Raw genomic sequence first — 27649 nt, 5'->3', positions numbered from 1 at the left:
TCCTTCTTGCCATGACCAGACGCACCACTCGCCAACCAAATGCCATGCCACCTCGGGGTCAGGTCAACTCCAGTAAGCATCCAGAGCTGGTTTTCTTGGGCTGGATGCGTCAGGTCAATGGTGACCAGACGCGCCCCAGTGTCCGCTCTGTTCTTCCTCGTGTGAGTGCTTGTGTCAGCGTACGTCACACCCCAACCAGACGCAGGCCCTGCGTGGTTGGTCACGCCTCCTCTGCTGAGTTCGGTTGAGACTTGGCCTCCTCGACCGCACCTCAACACTGACTGGACGCGCCCTAGGTGAGTCCAGCCACCCCGGCGCCAAAGTCCGGTCAAGGACTTTCTTCTCCTTTTATTTTTCTAAGTCCTCAACCTCTTCACCGTTGGTTCCAAGTTGCTAACCACAAAGTGTAAAACTTGTGTGCTCATGTGTTAGCATTTTTCCAAGTATTTTTCAAGGGTTAAATGTTAGCACACTAGGTCCCTAATGCATATGCAAGAATCATGTCACCAAGTGGCACTCGATAAACCGCTTAGCCGTAGAATTCCCGTCTTCATAGTACAACTATCGATCCTAAATACACTCACACCCTCTATGGTGTCTTGAGTGCCAAAAACAAAAGCCTAATTGATACCTTTGCCTTGATCTCCTTGGTTTTTGTTTTTCTCTTTCTTCTTTTCCAAGTTGGAGCACTTGACCTTCAACTTTGGCTTCACCATCACCATGACCATCATCTAACCCCATCACTTAGCATAGGACCATCCTTTCATGTCTACACTCTTAGAACAAGGATTAGTCCCTAGGTTTCATCAATTATCCAAAACCAAACTAGGGCTTTCACTCCTGAGATTGTTATATGTGTTGGTTTTGAATGTGGCGCACATGTACTCTATGTCAGCACAAAACGACCAAAATGGTCCTTCTTCTCAGTTGGATAATACCATGAACCGACGCTGACAATGACCTCATTGGCGGGACGGGGAGGGTTTTTTAGGACTGGTTGGCGGGAATGAAATTAAATAGCGCGGACAAAGACCCGGTGCGACCTTATTAATACTCAGAGCATGCAAGATTGAACCCAGAGTGCTTGATGGCGGGTTCTAGATCCAACTCATCGCCATGGTCCGCAGCACCCGAGGCCGGCTTGGTGAGAAGGATGACACCATCTTCCAACGCTCCATGATACAACGGGAGGGGGCTGCCCATACCATACCGTGACGGCCCCTTTGCATCCCAGCTAGAAATTTTCTGTCGCTGTGGCCAGAAGACAGCTTGGTAGATTTCTTGCAGTGATGGGAACCTACGTCGTTGCTACCATAGATGCTGCAGGGATAGGTAACGTGGTCTATTTCTTGTTTGTTTAGTTGGGAATGGAAATGTTGAAAGCGCGATCTAATTATGCTTATTTATTTTCTCATAGGCCCATTTGGAATGCGGCTTCTATGAGTTGTTCAAGGGGACAGGAATATTACAACACTACGGTAGCGTTTGGTTCGGGGACATAGTGGGATGGGATGGACCCAACCCAGTTTTTAGGAATGGGATGGTCCCTATTATCCGATTGGTTAAGAGGATGGGACGGTTTCTGTTTGGTAGGAGGGTTGAAGGGATGGAGGATGGAAGGAATTTTAACAGCTACATTTTTGTGGGTCCCACATGTCAGCCGTGGGCCCCACAAGACAACCTTATCTTCTTTCCCGCCCCGTAGCCGCCCGCCCTAGGCGCTGCTGCCCCTTCTGCTCATCGGCGCCACCCCTTCCTAGCGCTCGGATCCACGAGCTCATCAGCGCTGCCCCTCCCTGCTCCACCCGGATCTTCTGCTCCGCCCAACTTCCAGAGCTTGTCGGCCGCTCCCCTGCGCCCCAGAGCTACGAAGACGGAAGCCCCCACGCCGTGTACCAGGGACGACCCCGTCCCCTCAATTTTGTCAGACGAGGGTGCCCCAAATCTAAGGGGTATATTCCCCTCAGGGACAGACCCGCCCCAGCTGCCCCTTATACAAACACAGGTGATCTCAGGATCGCCCCAGCCCATCCTAGGTGATCCCCTGAACCAAACACTAGGTACTGTAACCTGTGTAGTTGCTCCCACTCCGACACCGAAAGATAAGGCCCTGTTTGGAACGTAGGATTTTCACAGGAATCTCACAGGAGTCAGTTCAACTTCACGGGGAAAACGCAGGAAGAGGGAAGAAGTCCCATGTTCCAAACAAGCCCTAAATTTGAATTGAATCTCTTGATGTCTGAAATTCGTACGGTCAGAGTCCTCAATCTCAGCATGGGCAAGCCTTGGATCAAGTTCAACGGCAACCAGATGCCATAAACAAAATAGAATGTACTTATCCAACACCCTTAAGAGAGTGGTTTCTCTCCATTCAATTACTGAGCAAGATGTATACTCTGCAGTTCCAGATATGAACCAGAGCATTCCAGAGTTCATATTACACAGATGCAAAGTCATACCGATTCTGTTGGCAGCATTTTGTCACCCCTGCACAGTAATAGCCACATAAGTGTCTGGGCAAAATAAGGGTTTGCTCCAGTTTAGACACCCCTTCTGTTTCTAGGGCACTCAAATTGGGTCACACAATACCACAGTTTCCATAGTTTCTGCTAATAGATATCACCGAAGACCCCATGAGTATCACTGGTCAAAGTTGCACAGAGGTGACCACGCTAACTTACCAAACGACTTTCTGAACTGGATGGAGTAATGGCTAGTATGGGTAAACCCTCTCCCATCATTCCATGAGAGTAACAACCCTGTACTTTTTAAATTCATCGCTCCATGGCATGAACTGGTCTTCTTGCGCAATGTTCTACAAAAGCATACAGATTAATCATGAATGTTGCTGAGTAGCATGCACTAGTTTAAATTAGAGATTACACATTAATGGTGCAAATAAACTGGTTAATCATGAATTCATGGTAGATATTTTTCCCAGCCTGATCTGTGCTATGCTGAGCTACATAGGCAAACTTACTGTCTCCACTGGAAAAATAAACCTTCTGTTTTAATTCTATCAAGAGTACGCTTCTGAAACACAGTTGTTACTTGCTTTAACAAGAGAAGAGATGGAGCTATGAGTTTCAGATGTGTGCCAACGAACACTTAGTTTTGTCCAGATTATTAACAACAAAGAAATGGTATGTGGTTACCTGCAACCAGAAGAAAAGCCCACGCAAAAGAGCCAAGCCATTTGGATAGTTATTGCATTGGAGACTTTTTGAAACGAATCAGGCGGGAGAGCTGCCGACTATATTAAAAAAGAGAAACCTAGACTGGGTAAATACAACAGAGCAACAAAGACTCTCTAAGGAGTCAAACAACCACCACCACCACGACAACAACAAAGAGAAAAAACTCAGGCCAGTTGGATTGGGACCTCAACACGCGCCAAACTCAAACTCAAAGAGAAAAAACAAACTCTGGGCGGTCGGATTGGGGCATCGACACGAACCAAACAGAGCCGGAACTTAAGAAGCCGCACACCGCACCGCCTCCAAACCACCGTCAGCCGGTCACCACATTGTATCGCCGCCCCCCGGACGACGAAGACGCCAAGACGAAACATCGTCGTCACAGCTCACGCCGTCATTGCTGACAAAGTCCCACACCGAGGTAGCCCGCTGCGAAGCAGAGCTAGTCATCACAGGCCGCTGCAAGCCGTGTAGCCATCCTGCAATCGAATCCGTTTGCGCCGCCTCTAAAGACGTTGTCCCATGCCGGACTAGCCACTGCCAAGTAGGGCTAGCCGCCGTAGTCTGCTGCAAGCTGTCGATCCAATCGTGAGCGGCTGCCTCTGGCGCTCACCAAGTCAACCCCGACAATGAGATCCATGCGCGCACCCTGTTGCTTCCAGCAATCTAGCTACCCCACCGAAGGTAGAAGTGCTACACGCCAACTCCAGCAACCATCAGAGCGCCTCCTTGCACCGGGACAATCGCCGCTGAGCGGGACCGCCCGCCGCCACTCCACGCAGGTCACCTTGGCAACACATCTGCTGGCCACCACCTCCCACGTCGGCCTCCACGCCAACTCCATGGGCGCCACACACGCCGGCCTCCTCGCCATCTTCGTGATCCCCTCCACTAGCATACAGATGTGAAGCCCTCCATTCACTGCGTCAACACACTCATCCTGGCTGCCTTCCACCATCATGGACACCGGTACCTCGAATCCTCAGCTAGGTCTCCACCTTCCTTGCCATGGCACTGGCCGCCACCACAACCTAACAGGGCACAATCTTCCAAGCGACGCCTCCAAGGAGGGGCACGACTCCACCGACGCCGTTGTCGCCTGACTAGAAGGTCAAGGTTATACACCCTAGAAGAAACACGCCGCACAGGGGAGAGGGCCTTTCGATAGACGCTTCCAAGGAAGTGAACAACGCCCGAAGGCGTGGTCGTCATCGACCCAAAGAATGGGCAGAGCTTTCGCCATGGTGCCTCATCCCCATGCGTGACAGTGGGCGCCCCGTGCTCGCTGCGGCAGCCTTCCCTGCTGAGCCCGCCGACAGGGCCGACAGCCCCAGGTCATAGGAGAAACGGAGGATGCCTTCATTGTCGCTGCCACCGAACTGTAAGAGGCTAGTGTGCCCCGCTCGACCGACATCCGCCTCACCACCATGATGCTGCAGACGCGAAAAACGAGCAGGACGTCACCATCCACACCACCACGACGACGACATCACACAGCCAGAGCAGCCGCCCACACCACCACGATGTCTGACGACGCACGTAGCTGGTCGCACCACCATTTGGCCGCCACCTCCGCTCCCCCCGCACTACCGCCTCCGCGCCCTCCGTGCCTACACACAGGCAGCCCGGCGCCTCCGACGGCAGCCACATCATGTCATGGCCGTCAAGCTTGGTCCCTGCCACCATGGCCCGTTGCAGTCACCGCAACCACACATAGCCACCGCCATGGCCCTACCTCGCCTACGTAGATCCGGCCTCGCACACCGGGCCGCAGTCGCCGGAGCACATCCCGCTGTGCCCCAGTGCCCGTCTTCGGCACCAGGACCGCAGCCGCCGCCAGACGTTGGAGCACCACGCGGATCTGGCCGTCGGCACCGCCTGCCTCCACGCAGCTACGGCAGCTAGGACCACCACCCCCAGGATAGCCGGATCTGGCCACCGGGGAAGGTAGCCTCCCCGGCCGCCGCTGGCGTCTTCCGGGCAGCGCCCGGACTGCTGCCTCCACCGGAGATGGGGACCGCGCGGATCCCGTCGCTAGGAGGCGCCCGTGGCATCCTCTAGACTGGATCTGAGGGCCCTCGCCTTGGAGAGGCTGGATCCGGCCATCGCGGACCGTCTCTGCCTCCGGCCAGGTCGCCACCCATCGCTTGAGCCCGATATTGCTGAGGAAAGGCCTCGCCACCACCATTCTTGCGGCCATCGAGACTCCTGCAGCCAGCTCCGGCGGTGGCGAGGGGAGGGGAAAGAGTGAGGAAGCCTGCACCGGTGGGTGGGGTTGTTGCCGCCCCATGTCGCGCCAGGCAAGAGCAACACAGGGGGCTGGGTGAGGCGGAAAGGACTTCTACCAGACGGCTAGACTGAATTGCTCAGCAAGATCTGAAATTCAAGAAACAAAGAGGTGTCAGTTAGTACCGTAATCAAATGCGTATCAGGCTAGTTGGAGAGAAAACATAGCATATCAGGTAAGTTAAAACAAACAATTGAGAAACCAACACAACTCATCATTGATATAAGTAGTACTGCACAAGAAACCATTTCAAACGTCATACATAAAAAATTGAGTAAAATGCACGGGAGGTCCATTAACTTTTGTTGTGGTGTCATCTAGGTCCATCAACTTTGAAACTGCATTTTTTGGTCCATTAACTTTCGTTTGGTGTCATCTAGGTCCATCAACTTTGAAACTGCATTTTTGGGTCCATTAACTTTCGTTTGGTGTCATCTAGGTCCATCAACTTTGAAACTACATTTTGGTCCATGAACTTTTAAAATGGTTCACTGCAGGTCCATGCATGCATGCATGCACGTTGGCTTTGGCCTCCTATCTTTGTGTTGGTGGAGCCATGCCTGCACTCGCCACCGTCGCTCGTGCACGGACCGCTCATCGTGGCTGGTCACGCGGATCACAGCCGCCTCCAGCTCGGGTCTCCTCAACGTCGGCGCAGCCACCCTAGAGGCCTGTCATGGAGCTCGCGATGCTGCAGGTGGATGAGGATGAGATGCAGTGCAGGCCTTTGCAGGTGGATGAGGACGCTGGACCCGGAGAATGGCTCCAAGATGATGGGCCTGCTGCTCATCCAGGACAACAGCGACAAGGAGCTCATCCGCCTCGCCTTCGGCCCGTAGCATCTGCTCCACGCCTTGGTCGCCACCGTGCGTGCCGAGCTCATCGGCCAGCCCGTGTCCCCACCGTTGCCTGTGCTCGGCCCGCTACAGACTGGCCCGCCCTGGGGCCTCCCGAGCCCCGGCGCCGCCACCACCAGCACCACTAATCGCCCTTTGCCGCCGACCAGCTCGGGTACGACAGCGGCGCCGACGCGTTCTACGCCGACGACTACGACGTCTGGTCCCCTGCGGGCGGTGCCGGCACCCACCGCCGGAGCTTCTCGCTCAGCGACACTGAGGCGACCGTGTCGTGGAGGCCCTGCATGTACTACGCGTGTGGGTACTGCAAGAACGGCTCCTCCTGCCGCTTCCTCCACGGCGTGCCCGAGGACGACGCCGCGGAGCGGGAGATGGCCGTCATGCGCGCCAAGGCCCTAGCCGCCGCCACAGCTCATGGCGTCCGCGTACCCCTTCTCGCCGTCGTCTAAAGGAAGCGTCAGCTTCAGCTTCCTGCTCCAGCAACATCAGTAGCAGAGCGAGACCCAAAGGTGCCATTTTTACCGCTTGTCGTGGCTGGTCACACGGATCATGGCCGCCTCCAGCTCGGGTCTCCTCAGCGCTGGCGCAGCCACCCCAGAGGCCGGCCGTGGCCGCAACGTCGCCACGCGAGTTAGGTGGCGCAGCAGGTCTCGTCGTGGAGCTCGCGATGCTACAGGTGGCTCTGCTGGGGAGGAGCGGTTGTCGGACGCCGACACGACAGCGTTGTCTACGGCCACGCCCAAATCCAGCCTGTCTCGCCTGTGGGCAACCCCACGGCAGCCGCCATCGCTCACGTGCTCAACAACCGGCGCGAGTTCCCCGCACAGGGACGTCACCGCCTTGTGCGCAGGCTACACACATGCATGGGAAGGGGGAGAGAGAAGCTAGCAAGGGTCACGAGTGCTCTTCTTGCTTCATGCATGGACGACGCCATGGTTGAGCTCGTGGGTAGCTCGGGTTGGACGGAGGGAAGCAGGGCGAAGACCATAGGGAGGGAGGGAAGAGCGAGGGGATGCTCATGAGCTGCTCACCTCGTCCTGCGACGACGGTCAAGCCTGGCTCATGCATACGACCGTATACAGTATATGCGTGGCAAAGCGAAGCGAGAGCAGGCGAGCGAGTAAACTGAGCGGGCTGCTGGGTGGTGGAGGAGAGCACCTCGGCGTCGCCTTTTATAGGGCGGAGGAGGGGGGGGGGGTTGGCCGGCGAGCACAACAACTCGCCTTCAATGGCAGCACTACAGCGGGCATCGGCTTGCGAGCGTCGCTTGCTTGCGACGACGGTGGCGCTGAGGCGATAGAGCGTGCAGGAGGAGTGATGGCGCGGCAGAGGTGAGTGGAGCAGGGCGGCGTGTGTGCCTTGCTGCAGCGGGTGGCGATGGTGTAGCCAACTTGCTCTGCCGTGGCTCAGGGCGATGGGATGATGCGAGCAGGGGCTGGGTGGCGTGTAGCGGGGGAGGTGAACTGAACGTGAACACACGGTGGCGAGCTCAGCTGCCTGTGTGCTTGCCTCTTGTTGTGCGCAGGCCTGTGGGTAGGCTGGCAATGTGCATGGCCTCGGCGACGGAGCACGGGAGCGGCGTCGGCGTGTGGCCACCCGCCTACTGCAGCGCCCGATCCTCTGCACACGCCGCCGCAGTGCCGGTGAGCCACTGAGCCTTGCGGCGTGGGCCCACGTGGGCGGGCGGGCACAACACAAGGCAGCCACAGCCAACCACTGCCCCACAGCGACGGACGCTGGCCCTGGCTGGTCTCCCTCTGCGGGGCCGGCCTGCGGCGGTGCTGCCGCGTGGCGTTCTACGTGTGAGATCCATGCGTGGCGCCGCCGCCGGAGGTCCATGCAGTGGCTGCTGTACGCGCGCAAAGACCGGAGGCCGAAGCCGACGTGCGTGCATGCATGCGTGGACCTGCAGTGAACCATTTTAAAAGTTCATAGACAAAAAATACAGTTTAAAAGTTGATGGACCTAGATGACACCCCAACGAAAGTTAATGGACCCAAAAATACAGTTTTAAAGTTAATGGACCTAGATGATACCCAACAAAAGTTAATGGACCTCCGGTGTATTTTACTCTAAAAAATTTTAAGCGCTCCATGAAAAGAGATTGACAGGATCTGCAAGTCCTTCATTTGGAAAGGGAAAGATAAGGCTAATGGTGCCCACTGCCTCGTCAACTGGGGAAGAGTGAAACGTTCAAAAAGCTTGGGGGACTAGGCATCTCGGACTTATAGATGGAAGAGCGTTAAGTCTTGTTAGCTTCGGCATGAGTGGGTTAATGATTCGAAGCCATGGACACCCCTTTTGATGCCACAGACCGTCTGCTGTCCAACGCGTGCACCACTGTGACGATGGGTAATGACCACAAGGCCAAATTTTGGCACAGTAGCTGGCTGCAAGGAGACGTCCCAAGAATGCTGGCACCCAACTTCTACGGTTTAGTTAAGTGCAAGAACAAACCAGTTAGCCAGGAGCTGAGGAACAAATGCGTGGATTAGAAGCCAACAGGAAAGAATCACTCACTCAACTTGAGGAAATTATTTCCCTTTGGCTATGACTCCAGGACGTAATCTCCAACCGGAGGTCACAAACTCTATCACTAGGAGATGGATGGCTAACAGGGAATACACCGCTAAGGCCATGTTCGCTTCTCTTATAATCTGTCTTTTTCAGCTTATTTGTTTAGCCGGAACCGTGTTTTTCTCTCACAACAAATCAGCCGGAACAATATTTTGGCTTATTTTTTCAGCGAAGCGAACGGGGCCTTCGCCGGTTCTTTTGAGCCGTAACACAACCTTTTGGAAAGCAAGTGGAAAATAAATAAATGCAACTTCATTGCCTGGGACTCTAATTCAAAACAATGTTTTAACGGCTGACAACCTAGCAAGGAGGGGACGGCCACACCAAGCATCTTGTGCACTCTGTCATGGGCAACAGGAAATCGGACTACATCTGTCCCTATCATATGCCCATTCACTAATGACATCTGGAGGGTACTGGATTGGGGAACTTTCTCTCTACCTCCAAATTAAAGTCAATGACGCCTCCATTGCCAAGTGTTGGGAAATCGCGGCAAAGGCGCGTAGAAGCGCTTTTAACAGATTAATTAATGATTTAATGTGAAATTTGTGGAAAGAAAAGAAGCGAGTACTCGAAAATGAGAGCTCTACGGGGCTGGTGGTGGTGGTGCAGGTAAAAGAGGATATCGCACAACGACATCGTGCTTTGGGCAACCAGTAGCGGGATGACCTTTGGCTTAGGCTGGCTGTGCTCTCAGCAGTGTCTCTTCGTAGGGCATGCAAGGGCAGAGCCTTCTGTTGTTTGCTTCTGCAAGGCAGAGCTCCTGCAAATTTTCAATTAAAAAAGCGATGATGATTGGATACGAGCGACCGTCCCGTCCAGACGCGCCTCCTTGGGCCTGCGGAGCAGCACGGCCTGCTCCCCCTCATGGCCCATCTAATGAACTGACGCATTTCTCTTCCTCCCAGCCGACCCGCTCCTCTCCATCACGTGTGTCCGCTCCTCACCATCGTGTGCGTCGCTCGCTCCCTTCATGGCCGGCAGCGGCCCGCTCCTCTCCACCGCGTGCGTCGGCGACTCCCACCCTGGCCGGCGGCAGCGCCCTCACCCACCCCGGTGTCCTCCACCCGCACCGCGACATCCTCCTCCCCCACCCCGGCGGTGCCTTCTCCCACACCGGCAGCTCCTTCACGCACCCCAGCATCCTCCTCCCCCCCACCCCGGCGGCTCCTTCCCCTACCCGGGGTCCTCCTTCCCCCACCCCGGCGGTGCCCCTCCCCCAACACCGGCGTCCTCCCCCACAAGAAGCTCCCAACGTCCTCAGATCCAGCGGCCATGGCGCTCCCCGCACCAGGATCTCTCCCCCCCCCCCCCCCCCCCGCCGTGTTGCAATTGCATGTTTTAATTGTTTAAGATATTTCAGAGGTATGTTGCAATTGAATCATATAGATGTTGCAAAAGTAGATCGGGGGATGTTGCATATATTGCAAGTGTTTCAAAGGCATGTTGCAAGCATTTGTTCAAAGTGTTTCACCTGTTTCTAGACGTATGTTGCAATCGTTCTGATCTGGATGTTTCATATGCTTCACACAAAATGTTGCAATAATATGTTTCCAAATGTTTCAGCTGCTTTAGTCTTATGTTGCAGTAGTTGTTCCATGTTGTTGCAAGTGTTTTTATTCGAGCGTTTTATGTTGTTCGGCCGGGGGGCGAGCCGGGGGCCGGCGAAACCGGGGCTCGTGGCTCGCCGGGGGGGGGGGGGGGTGGCGGGGGGGGGCGCTGGGGTGTGCTCGTCGTGCGCGTGGGGCGGTGTGAAGGCGGACGCGGCAGGCTGCGGGGCGAGCTAGGCCAGGGGCTAGCGGACTGGGCCAGGGGCGCGCTGGGGGCGTGCGCGTGGGGCGGGGGCGAAAGTGGACGCGTGGGGGTTGAGCACTTGAGCGGGTGTCTGGACGCACATGGTGCGCCGGACGTCCGGGTGCTAGATTATCCCTTAAAAAGTGCTCCAAGTTCCAAGCATATCTTGCACTCAGATGAATATGGGGTACTAGGACTCCAAAATTGTATGAGAGTGAAATGAACCAATGCAACTGTTAAAAGTAACATTTTTTCCTCCTTAATACAGCTACTGCTAACTTAACAAATTATGGACCTAAGGTATGGTATGGAAAGAATATGTCCACATCTACAATAAGAGATTTAAGTAAACCATCAATAAGCTATTTTGGGCATATGTAATTCAAAAAACAGCCCAGCAATTGGAGCTAAGGTTCAAAATGAAAACAATAATTATAAACTGTGGCACATAGAAGTTTCATGAAATGCATCAAAAGCAGTATTGACACAGTACATATCATACAATACCAAGAAACTTTGCAATAAGCAGTACAAAGATATTTACGAAAGGAAAACAACAATGACACTCAAAAACAGCCAAATGCCAAAGAACAAGGGGTTGATTGTGAAAAAATAATGTGTGCATGATACAAAAAGCATACCTGGGTACCTATCAAACTATGATTTGCTCATCTCATGCATCCAGTCATAGTACGCCACCTTATTACGGGTCCTTCGTTCTTTGACCACTGGAGTGCGTTTAGTAGCCAGGGCAAAATACCTATCATATTCTTCCTGTGTAAATGGTTTGATGAGAAACTCAATCAACTTTTCTTTAAAAACTGAATTTGGCCTCTCATTGATATGTGGCGGCCATATAACGCCTTGTAATTCCTGTGTGTAAACATTTGCAGAAACAAGAATACAGCGTAAGAAATAGCCTCTGCCTTGTACTGAAAAAAGTAAACAAATACAAATGACCGTACTGATCACATTATAAGACATCCTCAAATAATTCCCAATGGATAAAAAATAATATTAGAACATCTACAAATAACAAAACGGAAAATAAAAAAGGTACAATAATAGTGTTTGCAATGTATTCTTTTACAAAGAGTTTGCACAGTAAGTATAATGTGTTAAGAATAACATGACTTGACGTTCTAAATGATAATCTACATGAACTGTTACATACATGATATACACTAGATTACAATCATCAGGATAGAAAGAGCCATCAAGCAATGTGGTCCAATAAAATGCTGGTAGCTAAGATCACCATGTCATAAAAGGAAATGCAGACAGGAAAACCAAAATTGGTGTAAACCACCATATTTGTCCACCCCAAGCATCCCTCATTAACAGCAGATGAATTGAGTGATGATGTTGTAGCTGTCCTGGTAGCTACTAGTGCTGATCGATGGTAGCGGCAGGACCCACAACAAGGCTGCAAGCGTGCATAGCTGAGTAAGATTACTTGTTCCAAACAAAAGCTTCTACCAGCACGAAGGGAATGGCTACACGGGTCATGCACTGAGGCACCCTCGTAACAGTGGTGATGATGCTCAGCTAGGATGCGCACGGCACATTGTCAAAACCACCCTATAGCTACCTATGCGGGTTCAGTAAATAGGATTGGGAAGTTAATGCATAAACCTCGAGAAAAGCTCCATCCACCCAATTAGATGTGTCGATGTGGACCTTGATCATGTGCTCCACCCTTTCTCTGGGACTAGAGGAACCTTCCCCTGCCGCTACCTTGGGTTGAAACTCCACACACGGTCCCTTCAAAAATTCACGTGCAACCTCTCATTGAGCATATTGGACATAGGCTACCAGGTTGGAAGGGGCAGATGTTAAACAGGGCAGGTCGCCTCTTCAATGCCAACATACCACCTCACTGTCTTCCCCTTGGCGGCTTGGGCCAAAAAAATAGATTGACAAAATCAGAATATCGTTCCTTTGGAAAGGGGATGAAAATGGAAACGGTGGCCACTGCTTAGAAATTAAATGGCCATCGGTGACCAGGCCAAAAGATATTGGAGGTTAGGAGTAACCGATCTAGATAAATTTGGTAGAGCCCTCTGTCTACGATGGTTGTGGCAACATTGGGTGGACGACACCAAGCCTTGGGCTAGAATCGAATCAGATCAACTTCTCTTCAATGCCTCCACTGTAGTCACGGGTGGAAAGAAGAAATTAAAGCGCGGTTCTGACACCATAATTGGCTCGATAGAGAGGCCCCTAGGCCACTAGCACCACACCTTTTCCTATTGGCAAAAAGGAAAAATAAAACAGTCCATCAAGAGCTCCATACCAATGCTTGGATCCATTCAATTCGAGACAACATCACAACGACCATACATGTGGAGGAATTCGTCTCATTTGGATTAGGATTCAAAACATACAACTGCAGCCGGAGACGCAAGATTCCATAGTCTGGAAGTGCACAGCCGATGGTCAATTGTCCACTCGTTCGGCTTATCAGATTCAGTTCAGAGGATCATATGTGAGATACCGACCGAACCTAATTTGGAAAGCGCATGTAGAAAATAAAAAGCAAAGTTTTCACTTGGATTCTAATACTAGACAAAATTCTCACGGCAGAGAACATGCAAATGAGGGATTGGCCACATCAGGATAACTGTGTCATGTGCGATAGGCCACTAGAGACGCCTTTGCTTGCTTTGCCCTTTGGTCAAATCGGTTTGGACCCAAGTCTTGACTTGGGAGCACTTTGATGTGTAGCTGATCCAACATGATGTCGCCCCTCGGAAATCATCTCTTGGTGGTAGGCAGCAGTCCAAAAGGTTCCAAAAGATCAAAGGCGAAGATTCAACGGCATGGTTACCTACATATTGTGGAACCTATGGAAGGAAAGAAGCTGTCGTATTTTTTAGAACAGTTCCAAACCGCTGAGCAAGTGGCATTAAGGGCTAAAGAAGAGATTGAGATGAGAAAGAGAGAGCTTTAACCGCCATGGGGTAGGCGCCCTTTGATATCCGGTTTGTGTTTTTTCTTTAGGAATTGGTGTCGGTGTGTGCCTAAGTGGGGAAAGAGTCTTCAGCGTTGTGTATAAACTCTTTTCCTTCCTTAATTGAAAGGCAGAGCTCCTGCCACTACTTTCAAAAAAAGATTTCTGTGTACATAGTTTGGGGGTTTGAAGGTATATGGACTTCCCATCCCCCCACCCCACCCGCCCACCCCCTAATTCCAATTAGTACAGACTATTTGTACCAAAACTGATGGGTAAAAGGAAAGTCAAACTAAACTATTTGTACCTCTTTAGCTCACTTAGCTCGGCTTCTAGCATTTTCTTAACGAGCCAAGCAGTGTTTTAGCTCTTTATCATAAAATGAGCCAACTTGAACTGACTCATGAGCAGCTTGTGAGCCCATCGAGCTAAGGGCAAGGGAAGGGCCATTACCCAACAATAAACTAGCAGCCCAACACAGTAGCCACCTCACCCAGAAACCCTAAGCTGCTAACCGAGTAACCCTAGATGTGGATGTCCCCTAAGTCAATGTGCACCCCCATCCTGTGCAGTTATAACTAAGTAACCCTAGATGTGGATGCCCACTAAGTTAGTGTGCACATCTATAACTTCACCTCATCGATATATGCCTTTGTTCATCAAATGTACATTCATATATATCGCCTTTGCCTCATTAGTGCTAGCACCATGTACCTGATCCTGTTGTTTGGGGTTGTGTCCGTGGAGTAATGACCTTCACATGTTGACATTTGGCTAGAATCCCAAGCCTCATTGTGGTACTAGACATTAGTGATTATGCATGGTGAAGAGTACGTTCTAGATATTGGCATCAATATGATGCGTGGACAATGCTTGATAGATGAATAGCTTGACTTCTTCCTCCCGCAAGAAAGCACAAATATAACTCTCATAAAGCATCTTGTTCCATGCTGATATGAAAAGAAATCATCGACAAGGATCATAGCACTCATCCCATCAAAGGAAACTGCAATTGAACTAATTCTATGCTAACTTAGAGTACGCTACGCCTAGTCTAGGATTATAGGCATCTCCTCGTATGTTGGTGTATAAGCAGTCGCATCCCATATGTTGATAAGCAATATTTGCTTATCAACAATCCGAAAAAGAGTCGCTATACCCAAGCAAGGGTTAGTCATTTCCAATTATATGAGAGAAATCATAATTATCTTGCTAATAGGAAACTGGTGCTACACTATGATGGTCGTTCTTTCCACCTTCATTTAGAGGAACCGTAATCAGTTTGCCAAGGGGGTATAATAGGGGAATTGTCATTTGCACCTATGTCACAATGGTAAAGTCTTTCCGCTTTTGTTGATATAAAAGGTAAATTTGATAATGGAGCACCTTGAGCCTCTCCATGCTTGAAAGAAACTTTTTGCTCTCACTGTAAAGATTGGCATGCTCACCTCAGACTTAGCTTTGTGCAACTTTCATCGTGGTTCAAGGTGACTGAGAAGTTGTTGAAGAAATTGACTCATGTAGTAGGAGCCATTGATGAATCTAGCTGTTCAAGCTTGGTGTGAGTGTAGTGGCTTGACCGGCAAGGTGCAACACTGGTGATGCATAACGTGTGATGCAACATGGTGATGCACACTTCTGCTCAGGGCAGGTCTACTCATGTGCCTCTTTGTAGCCAAAGCCTAGAGGTCTCACCATCTTGGTTCCTTTGATGGGCAGAGCATCAGTGCCTAGGGATATGCAAGGATTTTTAAATCAATTTTGCCTCCATTGGAAAGTCCTTCTTGGACTCTACATCAGACCATCACGAGTAGATCATACCTATGTACTTGCATATTGGTCAAGTTGTTAGGCCCCTCAAGCAACCTATATTTGGAGGTCATGACATTTAGAGAGAAGTCATGAAGACAAAGTATTGTTTGGCTTCAACCACTATGAGTGTGTATATCTCAAAAAAGTATTTGATTCAATATCTGAGTACACATTATCCAAAGAAGGTTCGCAACATCTGATTTATTCAGCTCCTTCTAGTAACAAGGTGTAGGACCCTCATGCCATAGGTTCTATCACTGTAAATATGAGAATGGATTCAAAATAACATGTATCAAATAAAGATTGCCATTTACGTGTGTCTTGCTCTATCTCATTTTATTAACAAAAATATCTATCAAACACCTATCTGGCACACCTGCCTATATGCAAGTAGCCCAATGAGGGTAGTGAGTCCACTTTAAACATCCCTGATGAGCACTATAAGATGGGTACCATCTCATGGAGTGTAAGGTGACTTCAATTCTTTGTAACTACGAGTTGAAGGGCACAATAATGAAAAATTGAACCACTTTGACCTGATGTTATAAAGTTATCATTTAGTTGGCATCAATCGTCATTCTACAATTAATCATCGAGTTAGTAAATGGGATTTGACCAGATTCCCTAACTCGACTTGGCACACTAGTTGGGCTAATCATCACTTAATTGTGATTAGTTTTCCATATATGGATATTTAAATAGGTGTGCATGCATCCGATGGTACATATTGCAGTTGTGTAACAACTAAGTCACATTGTGAGTGAAATCCCTAGCCTCAAAAGTTGGTAGCATGTCTTCTCAAACTTGAAGTTGCTATAGGTGAGGGATGCACAATGTAAAAAACAAACTAGTGAAGCTTGTCTCCTGTCACCGGTTGCCACTACCATGTTGTTGCTACCATTCGTCTTTGACATTGCTCAAGAACAAGGAAGAAGGGACCTCGCTTGTAGTCTCACTCGGCCTCCAATTCTCTTGTCCATGGTTGCCACCACCGCTGCCAATTACTCCAAAGCATGGATGAATGTACATCCCTTTCATGGGTGTTTGTCCTTATCACTCTTTGTAGTATGCAAAAAGAGGGGATCAAGAGGGTGCTTTGTAGGGCCATGGCCGCAACTAGTGCTTCTATGGGCTATGATGAAAAGCATCCATGTTATCACAAAATGTCTAGTTTGACATGACCATGAAAGATGATTCAAACTTTGGATTGACATAATATCGATTTCATAATTTTCTTGCTAACCTTTTTGATAAGTTGGCAAGCAAAATTACCTATAATCATCTTGAGTTGCTATTAGTGTTATCAAGCTAGCTCAGCACTAAAACCATCATAGCTGCCTGTCGATGTTTTACCACCGATAGCCTGCCACGGGGGTACCCGAGGCAGTATGTTCGGGCTTCAGCGTATGTAGAACTCGATGGTGAACGCAAGAGACGAACGACTTATCCTGGTTCGGACCCTCGATCGTTGATCGAGTAACAGCCCTACGTCCAGCCGGCGTTAGCCTCTACGTTGGATTGATTATGAAGCGTCGTACAATCTTTGTTCTCTATTGTCCTCTTCCCAGGAGCCCTACCCTCCTTTATATAGTTAGGAGGCCAGAGTCCTAGTCGGTTTACAATGAGAGTTCCTAGTAGGATTACTGAATAGTACTACTACTAAGATTACGTGGGAAGAATCCTAGTTAGACTAGATCTTCTCTCTCCCTTATGGGGTATCCTGTGGGTCCCGCATCGACAAGCCCCCGAGCACTTCATGGTTGAGCTCTGAAAGTCTCGTTTTGCTCCTTCAGGTCTTGTTGAGTAGGAACAAACGTCATCCGAGTGCTTTCTGGAGTGAAACCTTGTAGCACTTCTTGGGATCTTCGAGTGGTGAGTGCTTTTTTGAAGAAAAAGTACATCCATCTAGTTGTAGCCCCCGAGCCTCTTGCTATTTGGAACAAGGAGCTGGAGGATCTTGTCTTGAAGTTGCTCTGATTGTTCGTTGAAGTTTTATCAAAAAGAACTCGAATATGGCTCGTTCCAGGTTCTTTTTGTCGTAATGTCTTGAAGTGGTCTGCGTTGAGGAAGTCTTTTGGTGACGTGCGCTTTTTCGAAGAAAAAGGGCACTCACTGAGTGTAGCCCCCGAGCCTCTTGCTATTTGGAACAAAAAGTTGGAGGGTCTTGAATCTTTATGTTGTTTGAAAATTTGTGTTCTGAAGTAGTCCCCGAGACTTGGATTATGTCATCATCCGAGTAGTTTTGCGGCATCTTTCTGAAGTAGCCCTTTAGTCTTGGATTAAACCATCATCCTTGTAGTTTCGCGGCATCCAGCCTCTGAGCTTATGTCCGGGTTCTTTTATTCGGAAAGAACTCGGTTACATGGCCTTGGCATACTCTCCGCTAGTCTTCTGTTGTCGGATGTAGTTGTGTGGAGTTGGTTGGGTGTAAATGCTGTTTGTTAACAGGTTGTACCGTGGTGGTATATCCTTCCGAATATGCTTGTCCTTGGTCACTGTTCCTTCACGCCTGAGTCCTTTTTCATTGAGTTCTATCTTTTCACTGTTTCCTTTGTCAGGTCTTTACCTTCGGTGCTCCCGGTTCATGTGCACCGCTCTTTTGGTCTATAAATACCCTCCTGTGGTGCTTGTTTTTGAATCATTGAGCATTCTGTTGTGTGGCCTGAAGTCTTTGTAGTCATGGATATGGTAGTTTGTGAAGTTGAGCAGCCCCCGGGCGTATCTTGTAGTTGTTGTGTATCTCGTCGTAGCTGGAGGAAGTCTTGTGATAGGGGTTAGAGGTAGACTAATCCCGCAGTGGCGTTGCATCAGGAAGTTGGTGGCGGTAGTTGGAGGAAGTCTTGTGATGTGGGCTTCGTCCCTTCATCCGGCAGTTCTTGGCTGGCGCTCTTTGTCTGCCCTGTGGCTGTCCGGTGCAGATCAACACCTGATCCTGCATCATGTCGGGCTTGGGTAGACAGATGCCTGCCAGCCTCCTTTGGTCCATGCTTTCCTGCTGTGCTGCTGATTTTCGTCTTGGATGCACTGTGTTCGTCCTTTGAAGAAAACAGTGTAGCCGAGGGCGGTTTGTTCTACCTGGCAGCAAATTGGAACACGTAGTTGTTCCAGAGCCTAGCTGTATCCGGGTTCCTCTTTGCTACCTTGCTTGTTGTAGTACCGAGTTCGTCGGGTCTTGTAAGATGTGTAATCTTGTACTTCTTGATTTCATTTGTAATAAAAAAGATTCTTGCCTTCTTAGTTGCCATGCTTTCTCCTGCTGTATTGCTTATGGAATTTCCGAGTTCTTTTATCAAGAACCGGGTTCTTTTGTTCCTTCAGAAGTTACCCTCCCTTTCTTCTTTGAGGATGAGTTGTTCTTGTAGTTATCTGATGGCTCCGCAGTAGTGTTGGATGGATAAGTCTGAAATCTGCCCGTTGGATTGTACCGTTGTGTGGATTTGTGCCCTCCGTCGTTTTTAGCTGCGTCGGTAAATGGACCGTTGCGTTCTCACACGGTGTTTTATCGGGCCTGGTGGGCCGTTTCTAATGCTGTAAAATTTATTTATAGACCCTTCGTCCTCTTTTTCTTTACTGCCTTTCTTTTGCCTTCAAACCCTAGCTCTTAATCATCCGCCGTCGCCATTGCTGCCGCCGTCCTTAGCGCCGCCATCTAGGTTTTCTTTTTCCTCTGATTTCTTTTTGCCTTCGTTAGTACATGGGCAAGAAGAAAACCGCCAGTAAGTCCTAGTCTTCTTTTGTGGATGAGAGGAGTCTTCACTCTCCTTGATCGAGAATCAGGAGTTTGTTGCCATGAGGGCCGCCCAGAAGTTTTGGCCGGCTCCGACAACCACCGAAGCGCAGCTTCGTGAGCTTGTCAGCGATGGCTTGATCCAGGGCTAGGCTTTTGCTGAATGGAGAGTTCTAGGTGAGCATCGAGTTCCTATTCTAGTTCCTAGTGAGATTGTTCTTTTTGTCTCATTCATTCGCGCTGGACTTTGTCTTCCCGCCTCCGCTTTTCTTCACCAATTTCTTGATTATTTTGGGATTTGCCTAAACCACCTTGCTCCTAATGCAGTTCTTCACCTTTCTGTCTTTGTTCATCTTTGCGAAGCTTTCCTTGGAATTCCCCCTTCTCTTTCTCTGTTTCGTTACTTCTTTCGCCTGAAACCCCAACCCCGCCACGAAGAAACCAGCGTTCTTGGCGGTTGCGGGATTCAGTTTCGCCAGGGTCTTAAGAGCAAGTTCTTTGACTATGACCTAGTTGATTCTGTAAAAGATTGGCGTGCCAATTGGTTTTATGCTGCCAATTTGATCCCTTCCCTTGTCGTCCACTCTGGATCTGGTCCTATGGTGAATGACCGATGGGATAAGAAACTTGAGTCACCTGCTGAGATTCAAGTGATCCAGCCATTCCTTGATAGGATTAGCGTGCTGAAACAGCAGGGTTTAACCGGTTTCGGTATTATTTCGAGTTTTCTTCATCGTCGAGTTCAGCCTTTGAAAGAGTAGGAGCACCTTGGCTTCGAGTATTCTGGGGCCGAGGATCCTTCACGCATGGTCCCAGCTCTTGAGCTGATCGATGAGGAGGTACTCGAGCGTCTCCAGAAGATGTTGAAAGGAGTGAGCGTTGTTCCTCCTGCTGTCTCCGAGTTCTCTGCCAACCACCCGCCCCCAGCTGTGAGTTGTTTATCTCTTTGTTTGGGTACTTTATGTACTCTTGCTGCATCCATTTTTGCTTAGCTTTTCCTTGTCTTGCTATTTTATCCTTTTTCGTAGGAGCTTGGGCGGAACTTTATTGAGCCGATCCCTCTTGATGTTCTCCCTGCCATGGCGGAGACTGAGGATAAACTTGCTGGAACTTTCGTAACTAGTAAGTTCCCAACCTCCACAGCGCTTCCTGGAGTTTTTTCTAGATTTGTTGATGTATATGAAGAATATGTTCCTCGTCTAGTCCCTCGCGGTCTTCGTAGTGTCCCGAAGAGGGGGCGAATGGATGGGTCTTCATCTGGCCTGCCTGTCTCCAAGAAGTCTCGCAAACCAAGTAGTCCCTCAGGTACTCCAGTTGTTGCTAGCATGCTCTTAGGTGAGCATATTTAATACTCTTTGTTCCTTTGTTTTCCTGTTTTTCTCTTGAATCGAGTACTTTTTATTCTTTTTTCAGCAGGTGCTCTGGTTTCCTTGGTTGAGGGAGAGAAGGATGACGAAGTACCCCTCATCATGCGGCGGTGAGTTGTTTTCATATTCCTGTTGCATTGAATTTCTCTTCTTTGTCTTGACTTTTAGTCTTGAACTTTTTGAAGTAACCGGACGTCGGGTTCGAGTTCTTCTGAGGCTCCCGCGCCGACTTCTTCTGAAGCTCTGATGTCGAGTTCTTTGGTAGCCTCGGTACCGAGCTCTACCGCTCCTCCAGTGCAGAGTTCTTCCACGGCTCCAGCCCCGACTTCTTCCGTGGCTCCGGTATCTGCTATCCCGCTCCCGTCGTTAGGTGGCGGGGACGTTTTTGCCGTCGTGGTCCCCCCTGCGAGGCCTTCTTTTGGCTTCGCGAAGAAGAAAGTGGCTGGGTGAGTAGATTCTGGCTTCATCCTTTTGCTTCTGTCTTCCTTCTTCTGGTTCTCATCGGTGATTTCTTTTATCAATTTTTAGTCTTTCGTCTTCTCTCGTTTCTTCGTCGACTTCTTCTCAGCCTTCCGCCGTGCCATTGAGTTCCGAGCCTCAGGACTCGCAACATACTGTTGGTGAAGTTGCTGTGGGGGCCTCGGAGCTACCTGGCGAAGTTGCGGACTTGGCTGCCCCGGAGGTGACTGTGGCCGTCGTGTCGGGTCCTTCTGAGGGATTGGCTTCGGCTTCCCGGGAGGTTGCTTTGGTCGTTCCTTCTTCGCCCCAGCCAGCCTCTCCTTCCCCTTCTCTTGCTTCCGGCGGTCCCTCTTTTACCGATGACGTGGTGCAACAGTTCGATGCCACCCATCGGCTATCGGAGCTGACCGTAGCCTGGGGGAGCTTGGCGTCCTCTGCGACTTCTTTCGGGGAGAAGCTTCATGTAAGTTTTTCTGAGATTCTTTCTTAGGCCATTTGTTTTGCCTTCATCCTTACGCCTTATTTTTCTCTATCTTTAATTGTTTAGACTTTCTCTCGTGACCATACCGGCTTCTTCTTTTCATCTGAAACAGAGAAGAAGTTGTCCTCCGAGGTAAGTTCTCTGAAGACTGACCTTGACCTCCTCCGGGCCGAGTTGGAGACTGAGCGTAAGTCGCATCAAAAAGAGGAAAAGGCTCTCCGTGCCCGGGTGGTAGAGGTAGAGAAACAGAGAGACACTGTTGCCCAGGAGTTGGAGAAACAGAAAGATGCTGCTATCCGAGAGGCTTCAAAGAACTCGGAGGCCATGAAGAGCTTGGAAGCCATGAAGAAAGAATGTAAAGGTATTTTGAGTTCTCTTTGTTTCTTTCAGTATTCAAACCTTTCCCTCCTGCTGACTTGTTGTTTGGTGTCTTATCCAGCTCTCCGAGTTGAAGGAAAAAAGCTCTCGGAGGGCATTGATGAAATGAAGACTCTTGTTCGTACAAGTCATAACAAGGCCGAGGAGGTAATTACTCATGCTGAAGAAGAACTTGCACTTGCTAAGTTGATCAGGCATGGAGCTGATAAAGATCTTGTGCAGGCCCAAAAAACTATTGAAGACTTGTCTGGGAAGCTGGCGATGGCTACTGAAAATTGGAACGTTTTGTGGAAATCCTTTCGTTCAGTAGCTAATGTTCTCCGGACTCCAGCGGATGACGGGCAATCTTGGGCTCAGTTCATTCCTCGGATTCTGACTCGTTTCCAAGAGTTCGCGAAGAAGTGCGCTCAAGTACGCACCAAGAATGTGCTGGCCCAGGTCCGGGTCCTTGCTCCAGAGGCGCCTCTGTCCAAGATAGCAGAGAAAGCTGATAGCCAAGAATACCTTGATGCCGTTGAGAGGATGGAGCCTGAGGTCGAAGGTTTAGCCAGTAGGGTTGTAGACAATCTTAATATTGATATTTCCCTTCCTAATGACAATGCCTGATCCAATTGACCAGCCTCTTGTAATATTACACTCCTCTTCAAATGAAGATTCTTTATTTTCGTTGATGTATTCTTTGCCCGGGTGTGGTCGGAGTTACTTGACTTGCTGAGTACTTTATCCCGTTTTCGTCTCTGCCCTGTAAACAACTTTGTGCGTTATCCTAACAAAATCCCTCGATTTGTCGAGTACTTTTCTTTTCTTCCTCTTTTGTGATCCGTCGAGTGCTTTGTCCGCGCTATGACTTGTTAGATGTAGATCTTTGTGTTGACAACCTTTCGTCTGCGCTATGTAAAACGACTCGGCATAGAATGTTGCCTTGACAAACTTCGGCATCCGAGTGCTTTCTTGAGTGGCGCTTGTGCTTTTCTGAGGAAAAAGTATTCCTATCTGGATGTAGCCCCCGAGCCTCTTGCTTTTCGGAACGAAGAGCTGGAGGGTCTTTTTAAGCTTAATTTCGGTCGACTAGTTTTAGGTGTTAGCTTTTCGCTACCCTCATCGGCGGGCTCAAGCGTCTTTTCAGCTATTTTGCTCTCGGCCGGGATGCTCAGGCATGTTTTCCGCCATTTTGCTTTTTTGTTTCGGGTGTTAGCTTTTAGCTACCCTCATCGGCGGGCTCAAGCGTCTTTTCAGCTATTTTGCTCTCGGCCGGGATGCTCAGGCATGTTTTCAGCCATTTTGCTTTTTGTTTCAGGTGTTAGCTTTTAGCTACCCTCATCGGCGGGCTCAAGCGTCTTTTCAGCTATTTTGCTCTCGGCCGGGATGCTCAGGCATGTTTTCAGCCATTTTGCTTTTTGTTTCGGGAAAACAACTCGTTGAAAGTCATGACAAGACATGCTGTGGATGAATATCATCTTTATTGATCATGAATATAAACTAATACATATGTTGTCGAGGAATATTGTCCTTTGTCGATTGTGAACGTTGGTCCCTTGTGGCTTGCATATCTGTTTTTTCTTGAGTTGTTTTTACGCGTAGAATCTTCTTAGCTGGCTGATGTGCCATGTATTGTTGACTTCTCTTCCATCTTCGGTTATTAACTTGTATGTGCCTGGTCCGGTGACTTTTGTGACAATGAACGGACCTTCCCATGGACTGAGTAGCTTATGTCGTCCGTCAGTTTTTTGTATCCTTCTTAGCACTAAGTCTCCGACTTGTAATGATCGAGGATGGGTACTCTTGTTGTAGTGTCATCTTAAACCTTGTAGGTATCTAGCTGATTGGAGGGTAGCGTTTACTCTGACTTCTTCTGAGCTGTCGAGTTCTAATCTTCTTGTGTGTTCTGCTTCTCCTTCATCGTATTGTGCTATCTTTGGTGATGTCCAGATCAAGTCGGCAGGTAGTACGGCCTCTGACCTGTAAACTAGGAAGAAGGGTGAGTAGCCTGTTGCTCTGCTTATTTGAGTTCGTGGCCCCCATACTACTTTAGGTAATTCTTCAATCCATTTGGACCCATAGTCCACTAGTTCTTCGTATAACCTTGGTTTTAATCTGGCTAGTATGAGTCCATTAGCCCTTTCTACTTGTCCGTTGGCTTCTGGATGTGCAACAGACGCGTAGTTTATACTGAAACCACAGTCTTGTGCCCAGCTTTTGAATTCTATAGCTGTGAAGGGGGAGCCTAGATCTGTGATGATTCGATTGGGCATGCCAAAGCGGTGCATAATGTCTTGGATGAACTCGACTGCTTTGGCTGCGTTGTATTTCGCGAGTGGTTTGTATTCAATCCACTTGGTGAACTTGTCGATTGCTACAAAGATGTACTCGAAGCCGCCTTTTGCTTTCTTCAGAGGTCCTACTTGATCCAGCCCCCAGCAGGAAAAAGGCTAAGCGGGTGGGATGCAGATAAGATTGTGAGCTGGCACATGGGCTTGTCTTGCAAACATTTGGCAACCTTTGCATTTTCTGACAAGTTCTTCTGCGTCTTTCAAAGCGGTTGGCCAGTAGAATCCGATGCGAAATGCTTTGCCAACCAGTGTTCTTGAAGCGGCATGATTTCCACAGCAACCTGAGTGTATTTCGTCTAGGATCTCTTTGCCTTCTTCAAATGAGACACATTTTAGGAGTACTCCTGATGATGCTGCTCTTTTGTAAAGTCTATCTCCTACTAGAACGTAGTTTTTGCTTCTGCGAACAAATTGGGTGGCTTCTGCTTTATCTGCTGGCAATTTATTTTCTTTGATATAGTCGATGAAAACTTGGCTCCATGAAGTGTTGATTACCAAGATCTGAATGCCTTTAGCCTGAATTTCAGGGGTTGTCTCACCGGGTTATTTGATAGAGGGAACTGATAGCTCTTCTATGAATACGCTGGGTGGAACCTTCGCTCTGTCTGATCCGAGCTTGGCGAGGACATCTGCTGCAATGTTGGAATCGCGCAGGGCGTGTAGAATTTCTAATCCTTGGAAATGTTTTTCAAGTTTCCGTATTTCATCACAATAAGCACCCATGTTTTCTTTGGTGCAATCCCAATCTTTGTTGACTTGGTTGATGACTACTGCTGAATCGCCGTATACGAGTAATCTCTTTATTCCAAGGGTAATTGTCACTCGTAGCCCGTGGATGAGGGCTTCATATTCTGCTTCGTTATTTGTAGCTTGCCATAATATCTGAAGGACGTACTTGAGTTGTTTTCCTTCTGGAGAAATGAGGAGAACGCCTGCACCGGCTCCGCCTAGTTTGAGTGACCCGTCAAAATACATCTTCCAGTGGTCAAAGATGGTATTTGATATAGGTTGTTGGATCTCTGTCCACTCGGCAACAAAATCAGCAAGGGCTTGAGATTTGATTGCCTTGCGTGGGGTAAAATCGATATTGAGAGCACCAAGCTCGACTGCCCACTTAGATATGCGCCATGTGGCATCTTTATTGTGTAGGATGTCTCCGAGTGGAAAATCTGTCACCACGGTAATCTTGTGGCTTTCGAAATAGTGGCGAAGCTTGTGTGAGGTGATAAGTAGAGCGTAGAGTAGTTTTTGTACATGCGGGTACCGGATTTTGGATTCTGACAGTACTTCGCTGATGTAGTATACGGGACGTTGCACTTTATACACGCGCCCTTGTTCTTCTCTTTCTATGACTATCGCCGTGCTGATCACGGTAGAAGTCGCCGTAATATATAGCATCATATCTTCGTCTTTCTTTGGAGGTGTCAGGACAGGCGACGAGGTGAGGTATTCTTTAAGTTTTTTGAAAGCTTCGTCGGCCTCTTTTGTCCACTCGAACTTGTCTGTCTTCTTTAGTAGTTTAAAGAAAGGTAACCCCTTTTCGCCGAGTCTTGATATGAAATGGTTGAGGGCCGCCATGCATCCTGTTAGTTTCTGCACATCTTTGATACTTCTAGGTGGGCCCATTTCTGTTATAGCTCGAATTTGTTTGGTGCTGGCTTCAATCCCGCGCTGACTGACCAAAAATCCGAGTAGTTGTCCTGAGGGAACTCCGAATACACATTTATTTAGGTTCAACTTCCATCTCCATCTTTTCAAGTTTTTGAAGGTTTGCTTTAAATCTTCAATCAGAGTGTCTGGGTTCTTTGTTTTCACCACTACATCATCCACGTATGCCTCCACATTTTCACCGATTTGATCCCCAAGGCAAGTTTGGATAGCTCTTTGGTATGTGGCGCCAGCGTTCTTTAGTCCAAACGACATGGTCTTGTAACAGTAAGCACCGAACGGAGTAATGAAAGACGTCTTGCTCTGGTCTTGTTCTTTTAATGCGATCTGGTGATACCCTGAATAGCAATCGAGAAAGGATAATAGTGTAGACCCTGCCATTGAGTTAACTATCTGGTCGATGCGTGGTAGCCCAAACGGATCTTTTGGGCAATGTTTGTTGAGATCTATGTAGTAGACGCACATGCGCCACTCGTCCGTGTTCTTCTTTTACACAAGGACCGGGTTTGCTAGCCAGTCTGGATGAAGGATTTCTCTGATGAATCCAGCTGCCATTAGTTTTGTGATTTCCTTTTTAATCGCTGCCTTTTTGTCGGGTGAGAATCGTCGTAGCCGTTGTTTTACAGGCTTAGAGTCTTCATTGACATCGATTCCGTGCTCAGCCAACTCCCTTGGGACACCTAGCATGTCGGCCGGTTTCCAAGCGAATATATCTTTGTTGTCCTGAAGAAAGTTGGTGAGCGCGAATTCCTATTTTGCCGAGAGGTGTGCGCTGATGATTGCTGTTTTTGAGGCATCACCAGTGCCCAGGTCGATTTGTTTGACGTCGGCTTCTTTTGGTGGTGCTAGGATGCCGGGCTTTTTAGCCGATATCACTAGCTCCTCTGGGTTTATTTCTGCAGCAACGGTGGCTATTTCTCTTCTACTTTGGTCATCTTGTGCTCTGGCTGCAATCTGGATTGCTTGAACATCGCAGTCAAAAGCGCGTTTCAAGTCACTTCGAAGGGAAAGTACTCCATTAGGTCCTAGCATCTTGAGCAGCAAATACGGGTAATGCGGTATCGCCATGAATTTTGCTAGTGCCGGTCGTCCGAGAATTGCGTGGTATGATGACTCAAAGTCCGCCACCTCAAATTTGATGAATTCTGTACGGTAGTTCGAGGGTGTTCCAAAAGTGACTGGTAGAGTAATTTGTCCGAGCGACATGGCTGCTTTGCCGGGTACTATTCCGTAAAAAGGTGTGCTTGTTGGTGTGATCATCCCGGCGAGTTGTAGTCCCATCTTCCTTAGTGTTTCTGAAAAGATGATGTTGAGTCCAGCTCCCCCGTCGATTAGTACTTTGGTGACAGTCATACCGGTAATAGTTGGGTCTAGAACTAGTGGGTAATGGCCTGCGTTCCCTACGCTAGTCCATTGGTCTTCTCTTGAAAATTGGATTGGATATTGTGACCAATTGAGATATCTTGGAGTAGCCGGCTCTGCTGCCATGATGGTTCGTAAAGCTAACTTTTCTTGATGCTTGCTTCTGGAATCTAAGGCCCCAGCGAAAATCACTGCTACCGTCCCTCTGGATTTTTGGAATCCTTTGTCCTCAGGGTTTTCTTCTTCTTTTTTCTGACCGTCCTGTTTAGTGTCCTTTTTGCTGTCTATCCTTGTGTATCGCTCTTTGAAGGTGTAGCAGTTTCCGATGGTGTGCTTTCCATTTGGGTGCAGGATGCAATGCATACTTTCAATGTTGTCATATCTCCTTGGCCTTGAAAAT

At 48.9% G+C, this 27649-nt stretch overlaps 1 pseudogene; it reads right to left on the bottom strand.

Annotated features, from left to right (window-relative positions):
- Positions 1-2737: 2737 nt before the first annotated feature.
- Positions 2738-27649, bottom strand: part of LOC136472028 (uncharacterized) — a 38023-nt pseudogene continuing 13111 nt past the window's right edge.

Source organism: Miscanthus floridulus, chromosome 8 (assembly GCF_019320115.1).
Source record: "Miscanthus floridulus cultivar M001 chromosome 8, ASM1932011v1, whole genome shotgun sequence".
Taxonomy (NCBI): domain Eukaryota; kingdom Viridiplantae; phylum Streptophyta; class Magnoliopsida; order Poales; family Poaceae; genus Miscanthus; species Miscanthus floridulus.
The sequence above is the reverse complement of the archived record's forward strand: the minus strand, read 5'-3'. Positions and strand labels throughout refer to the sequence as shown.